Source organism: Phalacrocorax aristotelis, chromosome 4, assembly GCF_949628215.1.
Source record: "Phalacrocorax aristotelis chromosome 4, bGulAri2.1, whole genome shotgun sequence".
Lineage (NCBI taxonomy): Eukaryota > Metazoa > Chordata > Aves > Suliformes > Phalacrocoracidae > Phalacrocorax > Phalacrocorax aristotelis.
The window spans coordinates 1,236,759-1,253,715 of record NC_134279.1 but is presented as its reverse complement, the minus strand read 5'-3'; the positions used below and the strand labels follow the sequence as shown (position 1 = coordinate 1,253,715).

Below are 16,957 nucleotides of genomic sequence, written 5' to 3'. Positions count from 1 at the left end.
CAAGTATTAGAACGTCACAGAAGTGTTCAGATATAGAGGAGCAGCCCTGCAGTTGACACCTGCTGAGAATGCAAAAATATGTGCCTCCACATTATTTACAAAGGGCTGGAGGCAAACTCTATGCAAATTAACATATGGGCCGAAGCGGAAAGGTTATTTTGCAGGAAATGTTAGCAGCTTCTCGAAAGACGTATATACAGGGGCACACATAGAACAAGTCTTGTATCCTGGTCCTTGCAGTAACCAGCGGTACTCTTCTACCGTGAGCTATGCACTTCACAAAACCCATAAAGTTTTCCATTGTTTTATGAAATAACCTCAGCTGAGAAAATAATCTTAGAGCTGTAGAGTGGCAAGCTTTGCTGCTTTTGAAAGCAACTGCTTTACTAAATAAATACATACTTTAGAAAAAACTTCTGATTTGTATTTTTGACTCAATAACCCAAAATTTTGTAATTAGGTACTTCTTAGAATTTTTACCTATCGTTTCAGTAATTTTCTAAAATTATCAACATTTTAGTCTTTTCATGAAATGACCGATTTCACAATATGCAGATAGGCACACAAACCCACAAATATCTGTTCATTTTGTGAGCAACCGCTGACATGCATAACAACGCAAAATGGTTCAGTATCATCAACTGGATAGGACCGAGTGCCTCAGTTTCAGGAATCCTTCCTGAATACAATATTTTAGGTATATGAAAATCGTCAGCAAGTCATTACAAGAGCAGGCAGGGCTGGACTGGGATGGAGAGCAGTGTGCACGTCTGGTCGTAGGCCAGGAGACAATGACCAATGGTGTGGCAAATGCACACACGCATTTTTTAGTATAGATCTGAACTTTCCTCTCGGGAGAGACACCTAGAAAGAAGTGGGGAAAAGAGGTCTGAAAAAAGAGACGTATTCAAATGCAAAAGCATAATAAGAGGCAGCCTCTTTGTGCTTGCAAATCTGAAGGGACTTGCAAGAAGGAATTAAATTGGCATTGACCAAGAAGAACAAAGAGAAAACAAAGAGGGCTAAGGGCACAGAAGGGAGCATGAGGAGATGGTGGCTGTTCCCAGCATTTCCACAGCTGTTTGTTTTTTTGTCTGTGTGGTGTTGCACAACAAAAATCCTCGTTAAACAAAATCGCAAACCACACGATTAATTCCCTTTTAAAGAAATGGGAGCTGGAATGACAGAGTTAAAGCACAGCTTTAAGTGCTTTCTAAAACACCACCTAATATTCAGAGTGGTTGAAAATGCCAGCCTTCTTAAAATCTTTTTTTTTTTTTTTAAATTATTACACAAATAAATATATGCAAGAGGTGCAAATAAATGCAAGAGGTCAGGAGCTGTTTTCTGGCCATCAGAGCATGTGGCATGGCATGTCTTGTCCATATAGCTGATGTCCTCTTTCCTACAGACAAGTGTCTCTTCAGCCACAGGAAGTGTCCCCGGCCTGTTTCAGCCCATGAATTTGCTGGGTGTTATATGGGATAGTGGGTAAGTATATGTGAGAGATTCTTAAAGATCATTATCTTAATGTGATAACGCTATGACTTCCTCATCCTATCCAAATATCACAATTACCTAGCTTTTTGCCAATGTTCTATTATTACATTCATTCTGTCTTGTATTTCAGGACTGGGAGAAAATTAATCATGTACTCAGCTTTAAATGATGACAACCAAGGAAGCTTAATATCTCTCTCACTGCTTTAACCAGCATGTAATTCTCTCTTAGTATTTTACTATTTTCTTGGAATTAAGAAGGAATCAGCAAGCAGAGTGGCTCCAACTTACTGCTCGATTTCAGGTGTGTTAGCACAAGCTGTTTCATCTCAGATCTTCCCACTACTTGTTCCAGTTGTGACAAAAGACAGGAGCGAGATTAATTCCGTCTGTACGTACATGTGCACTGGACACAAATCCCGGAGTATAACAGTGTTAGCAGTCCCATGTGGGTCTGAAGACACAGCAGAGTTTGTTTTCATTTCACCATCAGAAGGCACAGAGATCAGTCATGGATAGCAAGACTCTCATCTCCCTCCTGATTCTCTCTTTTCTGGGAAACTTTCCTGGTAAGAAAAATCTATTTATTTTCCTTTGTATTACAATTCTTCTGCAATATGGTTTAGCTAAGTAGAATGTTTTCAAGGTGCGTACGACTTCCATACTCACAATGTCTTTGAGGTAGCAGGTCAAGAAAAACATATTCACGGACTGTCAGAGTGGGCCTATTTCTTGTCTCCTATTGCTCTCCTGCTAGTGGAGATTCACTGACGTTGGTGAACTTGTCCCTTAAATATTCTGAGAAAAATGAGATTACAGCCAGGGCCTCAGAAATGATAGCCTGCAATAACTGTGTGGTGTATTGCATCGCTATCACTTTTCATGCTGCTGTGATGATAACAGGCCCTGAGATGAAAGCTTGGAATATTCAACTTAGTTTGAATCAATCTGTTTCTAATCAACAGCCATCTGTGAGAGCTCTTCCCTGAGAAGCGTGAGGCTAAGAAAAACAAACTCTGCTGGGAAAACTATTTTGTGGGCAAAAAGTATGCCAAGTTTAGGGGTCTGGAATGCTCCCAAGCCTCAACACTGTGCGGATGCTTGCTCCTACTGCGTCCTGCCTTCACACTGGAGTGACACACATGTGCAGTCTCTCCTGAGCCAGAACTGAGCTGGATGTGGCCAGCCTCAAGTCTGGACAACCGGCTGGCAAGTTGTCTGTCTCATTACACGCACCTGCAGTGAAGCCCTGGCACAGGCTTTGGGAATCCCATAGGTAGGGAGGTGTCGGTCAGCCAAAAGAAGCACCGGCAGATTCAGCTGGGCAGAAGATAAGTAAGGAAGGGAAATAGGTGCATGACCGTATCAAGGTACAAGAATTAGCACAGGGTGAGATAAAGGGGTTCTCTGTTTGGTCTTAAGGAATGTTCAGACTACCCACAGGAAGAAAGGACTGATGAACTGACTCAGATTCTGGCCCCTGCATCTCAGTAAGAGTGTCCGTGTGCCCCACATCCATTTATCCAGAGCTTGTCTTTGCTTCTTGTTGCTACTGCCCTCAAAGTACTGAATCTCCTCTTTCAAATATATTCCACAGTTCAACTGTCGGGAATTTCAAGCTGAAAATGCAGCTTGTCTTAGTAGGAAAAATGGACAAATGTGGAGTTGTGATTTGGTATTTTAACTGGAGATATCTGACTTGAACACAGGAAGATATCCCAGTGTCTGCAGTGGGTGGAGCCAGGAAAGCCCTGGGCTTCATGGCTTGTGACCTTGGATAAAATCCGTCACCTCTCCGGTGCTCTGTGCTCAATCCCTAAAGCTGGGATAACATTTTTTTTTTTGCTCTGACAGGGCAACGTGGGCGTGGAACGTCTGTCAGGCAACAGTAAATTCAGTCCATGGGCTTGGGTGCCGTACAGTGTGTAGTGTAATTTAACCAAACTCCATCCCAAAGCTTGCTGAGTTCCTTGCTCCTCATACTTACCCAGAGTTGCTTCCTCGGAGGCCCCATACCTTTCCTACCATCTTGATTAGCTTCTAAGCTGAATATTTTTGTGGCTTTTTCACACTGATACCAGTGCAGAATTTTAGCCCAAACAGGTTTCACCTCCAGGATGTATTCATGGGGAGCAGCTGTCTGCCTCTTCAGCTAGCTTTTTCTTCCTCTTGTAAGATAAGAGCCCCACACTTCCAGTAGCATTTCATCACACTTGATATCCTGGGATGCCAAAATAATCAAAGCAGTAGTGGAAACTTATAAATTGTTACCTGTACAAAGTCTGCAGATCTCAAATGCCCTGTTCTTGTTCAGTGAAGGTATTACCTTAAACCCAGAAATAGCAATCCATTTATACCTTGAGGCATGAACTTTTTAACCTTTCTACTTTCTCTAATTAATAATTTCAGTGTTAGTTTGGGTTCAGTGGCAGACATTATAGGCTTCCCTTTCCTTTCCTGACAGATATGATGCTGGCAGCAGAGCTGCGGTGTCACTGCATCCAGACTGTCACAGGATTCATGTTGCCAAAGCGCTTGGCCAACGTAGAAATCATTCCGAAGGGCCCATACTGCAATGTTGTGGAAATCATGTAAGTAAAGTCAGCAGGCGAGAAGAGTTCTGGCTTTACAAATGTTGAAGAGTTGGCAGCCCTCAAGCTTATAATCCCCAGTCTTGTCTGCATCCTCCTCTGACCACTTCAGGTGCCAATATCAACTAAAGTGAAATATTCATTCCACTGCAGAGCAATGCTGAAGAACAACCAGCAGATCTGCTTAGATCCCCAGGCCAAATGGGTGAAGATCATCATTAACAGGATTCTAAACAGGTAATTGCCAGGATTACCTAGTCACTGGAATTATTCCACCAAAGGGCATATTTTCTCCAGTATACACTTAAACGAGCTGTCATCCTCAGAGTTCTTTCTCTAAGATGCATTTGAGTAGTGCAGGGCTGGGAATACAGGCGGACTAGATTTAGTTGGTCTTTGGACAAGGGAGAAGCAAGGCGTGCCTGGCATATCACGGTCATTTAAAACAAACAAACTGTTAAGTGTCATACTTTTCAAACAAATATATTGATCCAGGGCTCCTCAGGGCTGTGTTCAGCTCCAATTGCCAAGGGCAATGTTTGGCCTTTCTGGAGGGACGGTCTTAGAAGCAATACAGAAGTGTTGTTTAGCACTGCCCTGCGCCAGCTGGTCTGCCCAAAAGACAAGACGATCCTTAGGATGAGCTTCTCTTGTGTCTGTGGGTGGGTGCATCTCCTCTGAGATAAATCACATAAAATAGCCATCTTAAGCAAACTTATTCTAGAATAGTCTCAAGTGACTTCCCCCTAGCGAAAATAAACATTCCACAAAAAGAAACAAAAAAGAAAATACTTTGTTTCCTTTTCACTAAAAGTGAATCTGTTTTTGTCTGGTTTTGATGTTTGTAAATGAATCTCACTGTTTTGCGCCTGCCGTAATTCATTACAATATCTGTATTACAGTTCATCCAAGAAGCGGCATCAGTAAAGGAAACAGAGGCATCTCTGCAAGCAAGAGAAAGCCGCACAGGAATGCCATGAGCCTTTCAGTGTCTCCAGGGTCAGAGTATTCATAATTTCACTCTAGCTGTTTCTATCCTCACTTCTCTCCGCGCACAAACTGTTCATCTGCAAAAGGAAACTGCTGGGCTCAATAGGCTGTCACAACACTAGCACGCTCCTGTATTTTATGGCATAATTTTACATGGTGCTTATCTGCAAAGGCATTTAAAGCAATATCAAACCGAACCCTAGCCTTGCATTGGTCACCAGGAAACACCTGCACAGGTTTAGCAACACCAAGGATTTGGCATTCACCGAGCTGGTAGTTATACCAAATCATCTCTAAGCTTCATTCTGAAGGACTATGAAGTACAGTTTTGTCTAGTTTAAGAGGGCTGTAGTTTTCAAAGTAAAGAACTCTTAACCAAAGGAGATTCTTACTGAAACAAAAAAAGAAATTAGAAAGCAAAAGAAAGGGAAAAAAGGAATTCCTTGATATCAATCAAAACCTTGCTTAGAGGCAATATGGTCAACGAAGTGAAGCAGATGCTGTAAGATTTCAGTCTTTAAAACATGGGGTTTTTTTGTCTTACACATATTAAGTACACCTCTAACCTTAAAACAGGAGAGTCATAGTAATTCTGTTTTGGTCACCAAGCTATCAATGTCACAAGGACTCTTCCATTAAAAAAAAAAAAGTGTTTAGAAGCCATCAATTCAAGTTTTCATAAATGTAATGTGATTAAAATGTTTGTGAAATATCTCCAATGTTTTCAAACATGCTCAGAGTTCTGCCACCTGCAAACCATTTTTTAGGGTTTATTCATAGCGCACGTGGGCTGAAAAGTAAATAGAAATCTACAATAAGTACAACAAGACTGTAGGTAATATTCTGAATTGCTATGTTCCTGTTTTTACAAGAAACATAATACGTAAATGAGATTTTTTTATTCCTTTTCAGTAATGACAGTTTTGCTGAAGTACATTTCCTTTTCCCTTTAAGTAACATATTCACATAATATCTTGTTTTCAAAAATAAAAGTGCCCATTCCTCATCTCAACACAGATGCATTTTGGGTTCTTATGTACGCAAGAGATCATGACATTGTCATTGAATACTAACACCGTAGGTCTCCAAACACTGTTTAAGTGCATTGTTGATGGTGATCCAGAGATAAGAGTGGGTTTCAGCAGAGGCAGTATTGATGGCTCTTTTATCATCAGGCAGGTAGTGGATTACAAATGAGAAAGGCACAAGCCAAACCACCTAACAGTTTCGAAGTATCCAAGTTTCAAAGGATGTGGGAAGTAATCTGGCCAACTATGGGAGGAGGGGAGGAGGAAGGACATCTGTACAGTAGAACAAGATAGAGTTTGGAGGAAAACAACAAAGGTAATAAGAGTTATAGGACAAGAAACAAATAAGCAGGATAGGTTTTTTTAGCCTGGAAAAGAGATGACAGAGGGAACATGACAAAATTCTCTAATGCTGTAAATGGCATGCTTAAGGAGAAAAACGAATGATCAATCACTGATTCCAATCTAACAGAAAAACAGGTCAGAAAATTAAGGTAGCAGGTGGGAGGTTCAGCAGAAACTAAGAGAATGTGTTCTTACAACAAAGACTTAAGCTGTGAGATTCTTTGCTACACCTATTTGTGGATATCAAACGCTTCCAGGTGTTCAGGCAGTGAGCAAATTAATGAGGGAAAATCCTGTAAGGACTATTCAACACAAAGATCCTGTATTTGGCTCAGGAAGTTCCTCAACTTCAAATTCCTGGCATCTGGAAAAATATTGAGGAAAAGTAATAGTGTACAGTCTCTTTATAAGTTTCCCTATCCTTTCCCAAGCATTCTTTATTGGTCACTCTAAGCATCAAGGTACTGTTCTCGATGAATCTGTAACGAGACCTGACGCAGCTGTTGTTACGCTCTTTTGTCCTAAGGCCCTAAAATGCCACGGCATTTCCAGAATACAAAACAAGGCCTATGTTGGCTTGCATTTTGTGAGCAGCTAGAAAGAAGTGTTCTGGTAGAAGAACTTTCCCCTATACACCAAATGAAATGAAGGAGACAAAACAGAGCGGCTTATTTCGCAAAGTATGCTGAGTCAGTCTTCCAATCCTCACACTGCTGATTTCATATCCTACACTGCCTACAGGAATAGCAGTGTCAGCATAAAAAAAAGGAAACTATAATTTCGACTGTGGAAGGATGATTTAGAAACTTCACAGCATGATGATGACAGTAACTATAGTCTTGAAAGATTACACCATTACTGTGTATCAGAACCATGTTGGAACTGGTGCATTAATTTTGCTTGAATTAATCATGTCCAGTAAATAATAGTAAACGTAGTCTTTCAGAAACTTCTTCCACTGATTAGGATTGGGTTTCCTTGTTCCTGGAACCACAACCCAATTTAATGTGATTTATCTGATTAACACGCACATTTATCAGTGTTAATTTATCACTCAGCATTGTTGTTGTTTGTCCTCTGTTTCTGGGAGCCAGCGAGGAGGGCTTTCCCTAGGTGTTTATATTGTGCTTGCAGTAGCAGCAGACAGGAGACACCTAATTAAAGGTCAGTCCCTTTAAACACAAAAAAGTTCAGGTGTTCAAAGTATCACAGGTAGACTTTCCTCTCTTTTTAGTCAATTTTGAGGTGATTTGAAAAAAATAGCTTTGCCTCTATATGCAATATTTCCACTGACATTTAAAAACATTCTTCTCCATCTTGGGTGGGGGAGGAAATAAAAATCTTTCCTATGGACAAATCTTTTCAAGCAGAACACAGTGGCTGGTGTTTTTTGTTTGGTTTGGCTTGCTTTTTCAAAAACAGCAAATAAGAATTTTCAAATCAAATAAAGAGAGTTCTTCATCACCGTAATTTCCCAAGTGATCAACTGGCAGTCACAATAAAAAATTGCTCCTCATTCTGAACTCCAACATGGTACAGCAATGCTGTATTCAGTCTTTCCTGGGAAGCTTTGCCCATCTTGACACAAGTACCTGCACAATTTTAACCTCTCATGAAATCATTTACTTGACCCAGGGTTATAAAAAGCCAATGAGAAATATGAAACAAACTGTCCTTGTTCAGATGGTAACCATTCCAGTGCATCTTTTACATCTGCACATTCTGAGTAATGTAATAATGATGTCACTGAGCTGAAACCACCAAAAACCAAGGCCAAGTTATGAGATAATATTGGTGCTGAGTAAATTGGTGTGATGAATGAAAACAATTAGCCACAGGTCCCCAGACACTTGCTAACACAGATGCTAAATGGTGCCAACACAAAATCATACGTTATACCACGTTGCAAACAGGGCTATTTAGGACCCTGAAATATAGCATCATTCACATACTTTTTTATGGGAAGGTAGCCGCAGAGCCTGAATCCTGCACTTCCTGTCCCAGCATTCTTCTTGTTCCTCATGCCAAGTGTGTGTAAGACTGGCCACCCCGCTAAGCACCACAGCAGGAGCATGCCTATGAGCACATAGCTCCAAGGTGAGGTCACATTCAGACCGGGCCTGCTGAAACATGCTTTGTAAAGCCATATACAAGATGCTGCATCCTTATTGTTGTTGCAATCTGTGCTGTCTTTGGATGCCTTGAGGTTTTAATAAGGCGAGCTGCTTTATGACTCTTTCTCAGTGAATTACGAGAGAAATCTTTCCATGAAAAACAGGAGTAAGTGGTCATTCAAAAGGCTTAGTGTGGTCACTGCAAAGGTGTGAGTTGTCTGTGAACGAACCAGGTCAGCATTCTGAAATGGATACAGTTAATGAGAACGAAAGCACCAATAATTCTGCATTAAAAGCCCTTTTGTTAAGTCTTTAGCCTTCTTACCTCCTTCCACAGGCTTCACGTGAGTCCTCCAATTCTAGGGTGTTCTACCTCCCAGCTACACATTACTTCCCAGCTCAGATAATACAGGTTCCACAGAAAGAGCTCATATGAATAGTTTCTTAGAACAGCTAAAGAGGAGATTAATGGGAAAAACTGACCCAAAGGGGAAAGCAGCTGGACAAGTCCAGACTAAAAGAAAGAGAAAGAAGGACGAGGAAACAAAAAGGAAATTTAGAAAATAATGAAATAGTAAAGATTCCTTAGAGGGTGTGAAATCTTCCTGCTCCCATCTGCACTGGCCATGACTTATTATAGCATTAGTTTTGGCACTCTAAATTATTACCCATGTCATCATATGCCAGAAGGAAATGTGCCATTCCGATGCCAGATGTAGGAAATTATGTAGGAAATACTGATTCACTGCAAGGAAAATAGTATATTCATAAAAACCCACCATAAAAATAGCCTACTTTCAGTATTGAATTAAAATGGTAAATACGCCTGCAATTCTTCAAGCACACACAGAGTCAAAATCAGAAAAGATATGTAATTTTTTTTAGCCATTTTGGTATTTTGAATACCAGCACTTGGGGTCTGAAATGGCCACTTCTGTCCAGTGCTTCATTCTAAGCCATGAGGGAGCAAATGTCCGTTGGTCAGCAAGACAAGGTTTCTTGGTAACGATAATATCTTTATTAGACTTATTCATAATGATAATACCTGTACTACAGCAGCTACTTTATGAGGGAGAAATAAGTATATGGACCTCAAAGCCTTCATCTTGCTACTTTTATATTTCCTTATATAGTGAAAATACCTAGGTTGTGTAACTGTTCAGTAGAGTTTTGTATTTTTTTGACAGAAAGCTGAGGATGCCTTTCGAGAACAACACTCTCAAGCCACTGTGCACTCTGTCACATTAGTACGATGACAGAGGTCCACATCAATGTATGACAGCAAAAAAATACTCTTCTGAACTTTAGAACCTTCTTCAGTGAGGAACTGAGTCTCCGCTCTACAGGAGGTAATGAGCTGTTATCATCCCCGGCTTAACGATGGGGAAACTGAAGTCACAACTATCCCAGAAGTGTGACCAAGGTCTCCACCCTTCTAAAGCCATACACCACTGAAGGATCATCCTCCCAGTTCTTTCAATCAGCAAATTACCACATTCAGGAATCTTTCCTACAGACACAAAAATCTTCCCTTGTCAACAAAATGGAACAACGTGGTAATATAATTCAAAAATTTTATAGGCAAACATGTGCCCTCTGCCAATTTGTTCAGCCTAAATGGAAGAGAAGAGTTTTGCACTGGATTTTTTCATACCATCCATCAGGGAGGAATGGTAAAAACAGATCTTACTGAGGAATACAATAAAACACATATACATTTCTACCAAACCTCTGTTCTTATTTTTTTTCTTACTCTGTTTGACACACGAGCTTTTCTAGCAGAAGGATTGCATCTGAGTTGTACTATAGCTAAGTCTTGCCCTTTTTGTTTTGCACCAGAACTGTAGCTTAGCACTCTTTTCCATACAAAATAGCAACGGGCCTTTGCTGTTTGAACAATCTTTCCTACGTTAATAGCCTATTTTCAAACCCTGTGACGGAAAGTTGGTTAGTTAAAGGACAGGTGTCTGGTGCTAACGAGAAAGACTTCCCTAGAGCCCTTCTTTAGTACGTATGCTATGGCAAAGGTTTCAATTTCAGATCTGAATTATTTGTCTACTTTCCCAGTGACTTTCTGTCCCGCCCCACCTGACACCTGACCTTGTGACATATCTCAGTCACAAGGTGTGAAAAGTTACACCGGTATCATTAGAAAATAGTCTCAAACTTCATATTTACACTGATATTAAACAGAGAAGTTCAACCTAGAAGTTGCTCCACTGCAGCCAATAGAATTATACCACAGGTGAACACAGTTGGAAGATGCTTTTGCCTCACAACTGCCATATATCTAAGTACTTGCCCTGTGGATTTACTCACTGGTATTCACTATGAATAGATTACTGAACTATGGAAAATACCAGTTCTATCTAGTTCTCTGCAATAGCAGTTTTTCATTTCAGGGTTTTTCCAAAGACACACCCTATTTACTAGTCATCGTCTCTTAACTATTAGCAACATGTTCCTTCCATGGCACATGAATAATAGTATATTGCAATGGTAGGAAGCATTTTGTACCTTAAACTCACGACTGGGCAGGAACTGGGTAGCACGTTATGATCAAGCCTGACTGCCATTTCTCCTTAAATTCCACTTTTCTGTGAGAGTGCTCTTAGACGAATTACTTTTGAGATTAAATTGCCCCCGTGCTCATTCTGGAGGATTTTGACACAGAAAATTTTAGTCACATCTTTTCCATGACAGATGAGTTGTTTTATGTGAAAGTACAAGTAACCCCTGATACACGTAGAACACCCACCCCACCCCCACCCCCACCCCCAGTAATGCTGTGGTTAAACGAAAAATGAGAACGATTGAAATTAATAATATGAGAGCTGACATATCTTAAAAACCTACTTAGATAAAAAGGAACCTAGTGAGGAGATGGATCGGGGAATGATGACAAAAAATAATTGTGATTTGAGATGAAAGGTTCCAAATATCCTCAAACATTCCCTTGAGTAAATGTCATTTTCAGAAGCAATGCAAGCATGTAGATGTCTAAGTCACACTGGAAGCCAGCAGAATCCACGTGGCTAAGACTGCTCATAGGTTATTAATTTAAGATATGAGTAGTATTTGGTGGTAAAACTTGCCGAGGGCACTTATTCTGAACTACAAATGACTTGTTCCAGTTCATTCTTACCACTTCGCAAGTACGAAAAGGCCAGCGTTCACATCTGTTGTAACACCAATTAAGTTATTAATACTACAGTTATAACATTCTAGTTTGCCTTCACATTTCCCTGTTCAGAAAAGCAAAGTATCACATTCAAAAAAGAGAGGTATCTAATAATAACATTATCACATCACAAGCTGTCATTGATTAGGAAATAATTACTTAAATTAAAACCATGACAGTACATATTCAGAACCACAGCTTTATTACCCTTTCTGCTTCATCTGTACCCACAACACTGCGTTGAGGACACAGGTACTGTTCTACAGTACAAAATTGGGTTCTGTGAATAACACCAATGTCTTCCAAAGATCTGAGCATCCATCAGTTCTTTCCAAAGTCATAAGAATGATGTGAGACCTAATATTCAGCCATGTCACTTCAAACCTTGGCTGAAGTGACAAACCCTCTTTAAAAGTTAACAGGCCCTCCTGCATTTTGAACCTACTTCAGGGATAAAATCAGAACTGGATGAGCATTAAGGGAAGTTCCTCATGCTGAACAGCTAGAAGGACTACTTCATAATTCATTCAAAATCAGCCTTCCCTCAGTCCAAACGCAGCACATGTGACTGTCACTGGCATGGGAGGATATACAGGCAAAGAGCTGCTTAGGACTACCCCTCGCACAGCATCTGCACTGCATGAAAACACTTCAGCAGTGAAAAGGAAGAATCTGCTTCCTCAGCGTATTAATATTTGAACATTATCACATAGAAACATAATCAGAGGACTTTTTAATAATGTTAGCGGGGTCATTTCCCTATTCTGTCCCATTTGCCTGCTGCAACGTGGATTGATTCGTGCACAAAAAATCCAGTAGACATAGCTGTCAGACCAACTGCACATATCCCAGGTTAGGCAGACATAGTAAAATAGAACAGACCCCCTTACGCTAGGTGATCAGTGCCGGTTGCATCGTTATTACACTCACTGAATCCTGATATGTTCATTTATAGTGTTATGAGGTTATGACAAATACAGTGATACAGAAACAATTACAAAATAAAATATACGTTTCTGCTCTTTGTGTATCCTGCTACTTATTTATTTCCCATTTGGTTTGCCCCTGAGTGGTTTGCTTGAAAATATTTGCAGTGTAATACAGATAAATTTTTCTGCATGGATTTACTATGAGAGGAGCTCCATGGGGCATGCCAGCGGGATGAATGTCCTCTTGGTTTACCATGTGAGGGGCAGGAACGCCCAAAATCTGGCACTTTAGACTAGAGTGACAAATAAGGTTCTCCTGGGAGAGCATTGTGACATTCCTAAGAGACTGGAGAATGAAGTGTATCCTATTTAAAGCAATGCTACGTGAAGATATTTATACCAAAAAGCCATCATACCAGGCCACCCGCATTTAATCTCTTGTGTGTCAATGCCTCAGGATTGCACATAGTCAGCTGCTTGACTGCAGCAAACAGGCGGGAAACCAAAGGAAGGTGGTTAATTGCATAACTTGTAGCTAAGTCAGAGAAAAGGATGTTGTAAATATTAGGAGCTTACAAGAGTCTCCTGTGGATAACATGCAGACATATGGCAAAAAAATCCCAAAATTGTTGCCTAGCTTAGGCAGTCCATGAAACACGAATCGTTCGTATGGGAGCAATTCTGGGAAACTACTGCCATGTGCCCAGTCTGTTCCTGCCACCTTTCCTAGAAGTGAAAGTTGTTTTGGTAAGTTTTTGGTTGCCATCCAGGACAGGAAGCTAGGCTAGATAGATCTTTGGTCTCATCCAGAGTGGCTGTTCTTAGGAAAGTCATGTGTACTTCACTCTGCAGTCTACCGCTGTTAGGAGAAGCTGGATTTGCCCCTCACACTCTCATCTCTCTGGCGAAAACCAGGCACATGGATAGGTGGTGTCTTACTGCATTGCAACGACAAAGCACTTTGTATTTTGATGAAACCAGGATAGAGCAAACTACGGTGTATGAAAAACTGTCTCCTTCACCGGCACTCAGGAATTGCTGTAGGTAAGGAACCCCTGTCCCCGACCTTAGCAGTGCCAAAACACACCCATGGATAAATCGTATGAAACGTGTTCTTTGCTTTCACCGCCAACCATTCCCTTCCTGCCATTTACAGGTGACCTGAAATTACTGCTTCCTCTCCGCAGACTTGAGAAAGTCCTGTCTGCACTGGCTGCCACTCAACAGGCTCCAGTGCACCTGCACACCTAATAGTCTTCCTCCAGGGGACGGGGCCTATCAGAAACCACTGTCAGCACATTCCTCTCCTGCAACACCTCTGTCCCAGGAATAGCGTGGATTCTGGTGAGAGCTACATCTGGCTTCACTTGACCAGAGCGGCAGATATTTGCAAAATCCCAAGCCTCCAAGGCAGAGTTTTCACTTTCACTGCTCAGTGCACAGTCCCAAAGACTGGGACTAAAAGTCTGACAACATGACTGGGACTAAAAGACTGACAACAACCAGTTTCCCTCAAGAGCCAAGAGATGTAATTTACCTCCAGGAATAGATGCCTATCTTTTATGTTATTTTTTTGAAAACTGTGGGTCACTGAAGACTGCTGCAATTCTTCCCTCCTGGTCTATGTCATATGTTGTATTTTTTTTAGATGGAAGGTAATCTACTAGAACAGCAATGGAAATATCTTCTTGTGCAATTTGGGATTTTTGCCTCCCTCCCAGCTTTCAGCATGGAAGTATATTGCCCAACAAGAAATGCTAGTAAAACAAGACACACCAAAAGCCTTTCATTTTTATAAAGTCCTCATGGGACTTTGGACTTTCTCTCATCAGTTCTTTGAAATTCTCAAATACTAAGCATGAAGAATGTTAAGCTTTACAGTACCCTAGGAGCTTCTGATAAATGCCTATAGATAGTCAAATGTACGCAGTCACATTAAGCCTATTTCTGCAACTTAATCCAAATCTGAAAAACTGGATTTAACCCTTGCAACTATTTTCTTGACATAAAAAGTGGAACCAGAAAGAGGGTTTCCACATAAAGTTCCAGCGTTGTATGGTTAGCCTGATAGCCTTTGTGCTGTATTGTAATAAACAGGATGAACGGAAAGAATTTATAAGATATTTAGAGGAATGGCTAAGAAATTGCTTTGTCCTCCACAGCTGCAGACTGTGAAAGCAGAACGCCTTAATGGAGAAGTCAGAAACTGCTTATTCTACTCAGAGATGATGACTATTACCTCTGAATTAATGTCAGTTGTTGGCAATGACCTCTGTGGGTAGCCAGGAAAAATTCTTGAAAAGTATACTCCATTTCGCATTAAAAATAGAGGAACACCTACTTCAGCAAAGACACAGCCAAGCGTCTTGCTCCATGGATATGAGTTCACTAGCCTCCTCCACACAGAAAAAGCACAGTCAGAACTCTCTTGCCAAGCTAGCAATATTTATTATAGGGTTTGGGGAATTTTTGTGCCAGTACTATTTGAATAAAGCAACACTGTGATGTGAAGGTGCTGTATTTCAAGGGGTGTCTGCTGTCAAGCTAAATAAAAAGCAGGCTCTGATGCCCTGCACAGAAATGGCTCTGCACAAAAAAGAAATGGCATACAGGTTTTCCATGTTAAACACCTGGTGTCATAAATACAGCTCACCGGTTAGGATAAATTTGTCCTTATCATTACTGATTTGCGTGTCAGCATAAATCTGACTTTTCACCTCAGCCCAGAACTTCCTTTGCACTCTTACCTGCTAGCCGCACAGCTTCGCTTCTGATACCACCACTAGATATGTAAACTCAGTTAAGATGCTGTACTTGGTACCACATTTGGTGCTTCTCTTCAATTGGTTTTTGATAACTCCAGTATCTATTTTTAGGGTGTCTGGCATATATACTTCTACAGTGTTTATTATATTAGTGACCTTTCAGTAAAGTGCAGATTTCCTGTCAGTTTCCAGAATAACACTGTTTCTGTAATATTTAGACAATAAATACAGTACACCCCACGGCAATTAGTTTTATTTCAACAAGCTTGCTAGTCCTCTTTTCCTCACTCAAAATTACCTGTAAATTTAATCTATAATTAAATATAAATTAAAGTCCCAAAGTGCCCAGTTTGCACAGCAAGGAAAATAGAATTACGTTAGTGATGCTTTTAAAAACTACAGGGAAAGCAAACAAATTCAGATGCAGAGAAATGCATTGAACGTGGGCTTGCTTTTAAAAGGCCTATTTATTCTTTCTCCAGCCCTGTTCAGGTTACATCCCAGATTTTTTCTAAGTTTTACTTGTGCTCTCACTTTGAGCAGCATTTTCTGATTTCCAGGAACACTGCACTCCTCATTGTAAGGGTATTAAGCTAGATTTTCACTACTACACCATCATGTAAAATGGACCCCTTGTCTTTCTACACTTAAAACAAGCCAGAACATTTTGAGACATTTCTTTCTAAGTTTTCTCCCATGCCCTTTTCTCCAAGAGACAAGACCCAAGATCAAGTACACATTTTCATAGATTCATTTAAGCATTTTTTTCTGTAATTCTCCTGCTGCTCCTAGATGGCTGCCAACACACAGGCTCTCCTTAGACCCCAGATACCAGTTCACCAACCCTCATCAGCACATAAAGGTGTCTTCTGAAGAGTGCTCAGAGCAACCTAACACAAATCTACCTCTGTCTCTCCCCAGCCCCAGCCCACCACGGCATTTGTCGCTTTTCCCCAGGTGATTTTCAGCATTTTACAGCCATGCTCATAATGTTCAATCAGCTGCTCACCTCAGTCATAATTGCCAGCGTTCCACCGTTTGCTCAGAGTGAAACACCTCTTCAGCCCCCAGAGGCAAAACTCGGGTAGGAACCATCTGTCTGTCCCTGAAAGAAAAAACACAGAACAAAGTCAGTGATGGAAAGGCAGAGGATTGCAACTTTCTGTTGGACAGAAACTTTGTACCATAAAAAATCCCAAACCAGATATGAAGACACATAAACTTTGCACCAGTGGTATATTACTGCTGCTATGTCTCTAATACCCTGCAAAAAAGGATGGTGAAATTGTGAAGATATGTAAGAGAATAGCAACTGTGATATGTAGATGACAGCTATTTTGGAGTCTACATACTTGTCAGGAAGATTTGGGATGAGATTTGGGACAAGATTCGGGACAAACACAAGTTTTCAATAAAGAAAATGCCATGAGCTTAGAGAGCCTCATATCTATAACATTAGCAATACAACATCTCTTCTGAATTTTTAACATGAAAACCATATTAAAAATTGTAACC

At 40.7% G+C, this 16,957-nt stretch overlaps 1 long non-coding RNA gene across 1 annotated transcript in view; it reads right to left on the bottom strand.

The window, feature by feature from the left end:
- LOC142056894 (uncharacterized) overlaps window positions 1–16,542 on the bottom strand; it is an 89,365-nt gene extending 72,823 nt beyond the window's left edge. The window contains exon 1 of the long non-coding RNA XR_012660456.1: window positions 16,452–16,542. This is a non-coding gene — a long non-coding RNA (uncharacterized LOC142056894). The remainder of the gene's footprint in view (window positions 1–16,451) is intronic.
- Between the last annotated feature and the right edge of the window lie 415 nt (window positions 16,543–16,957).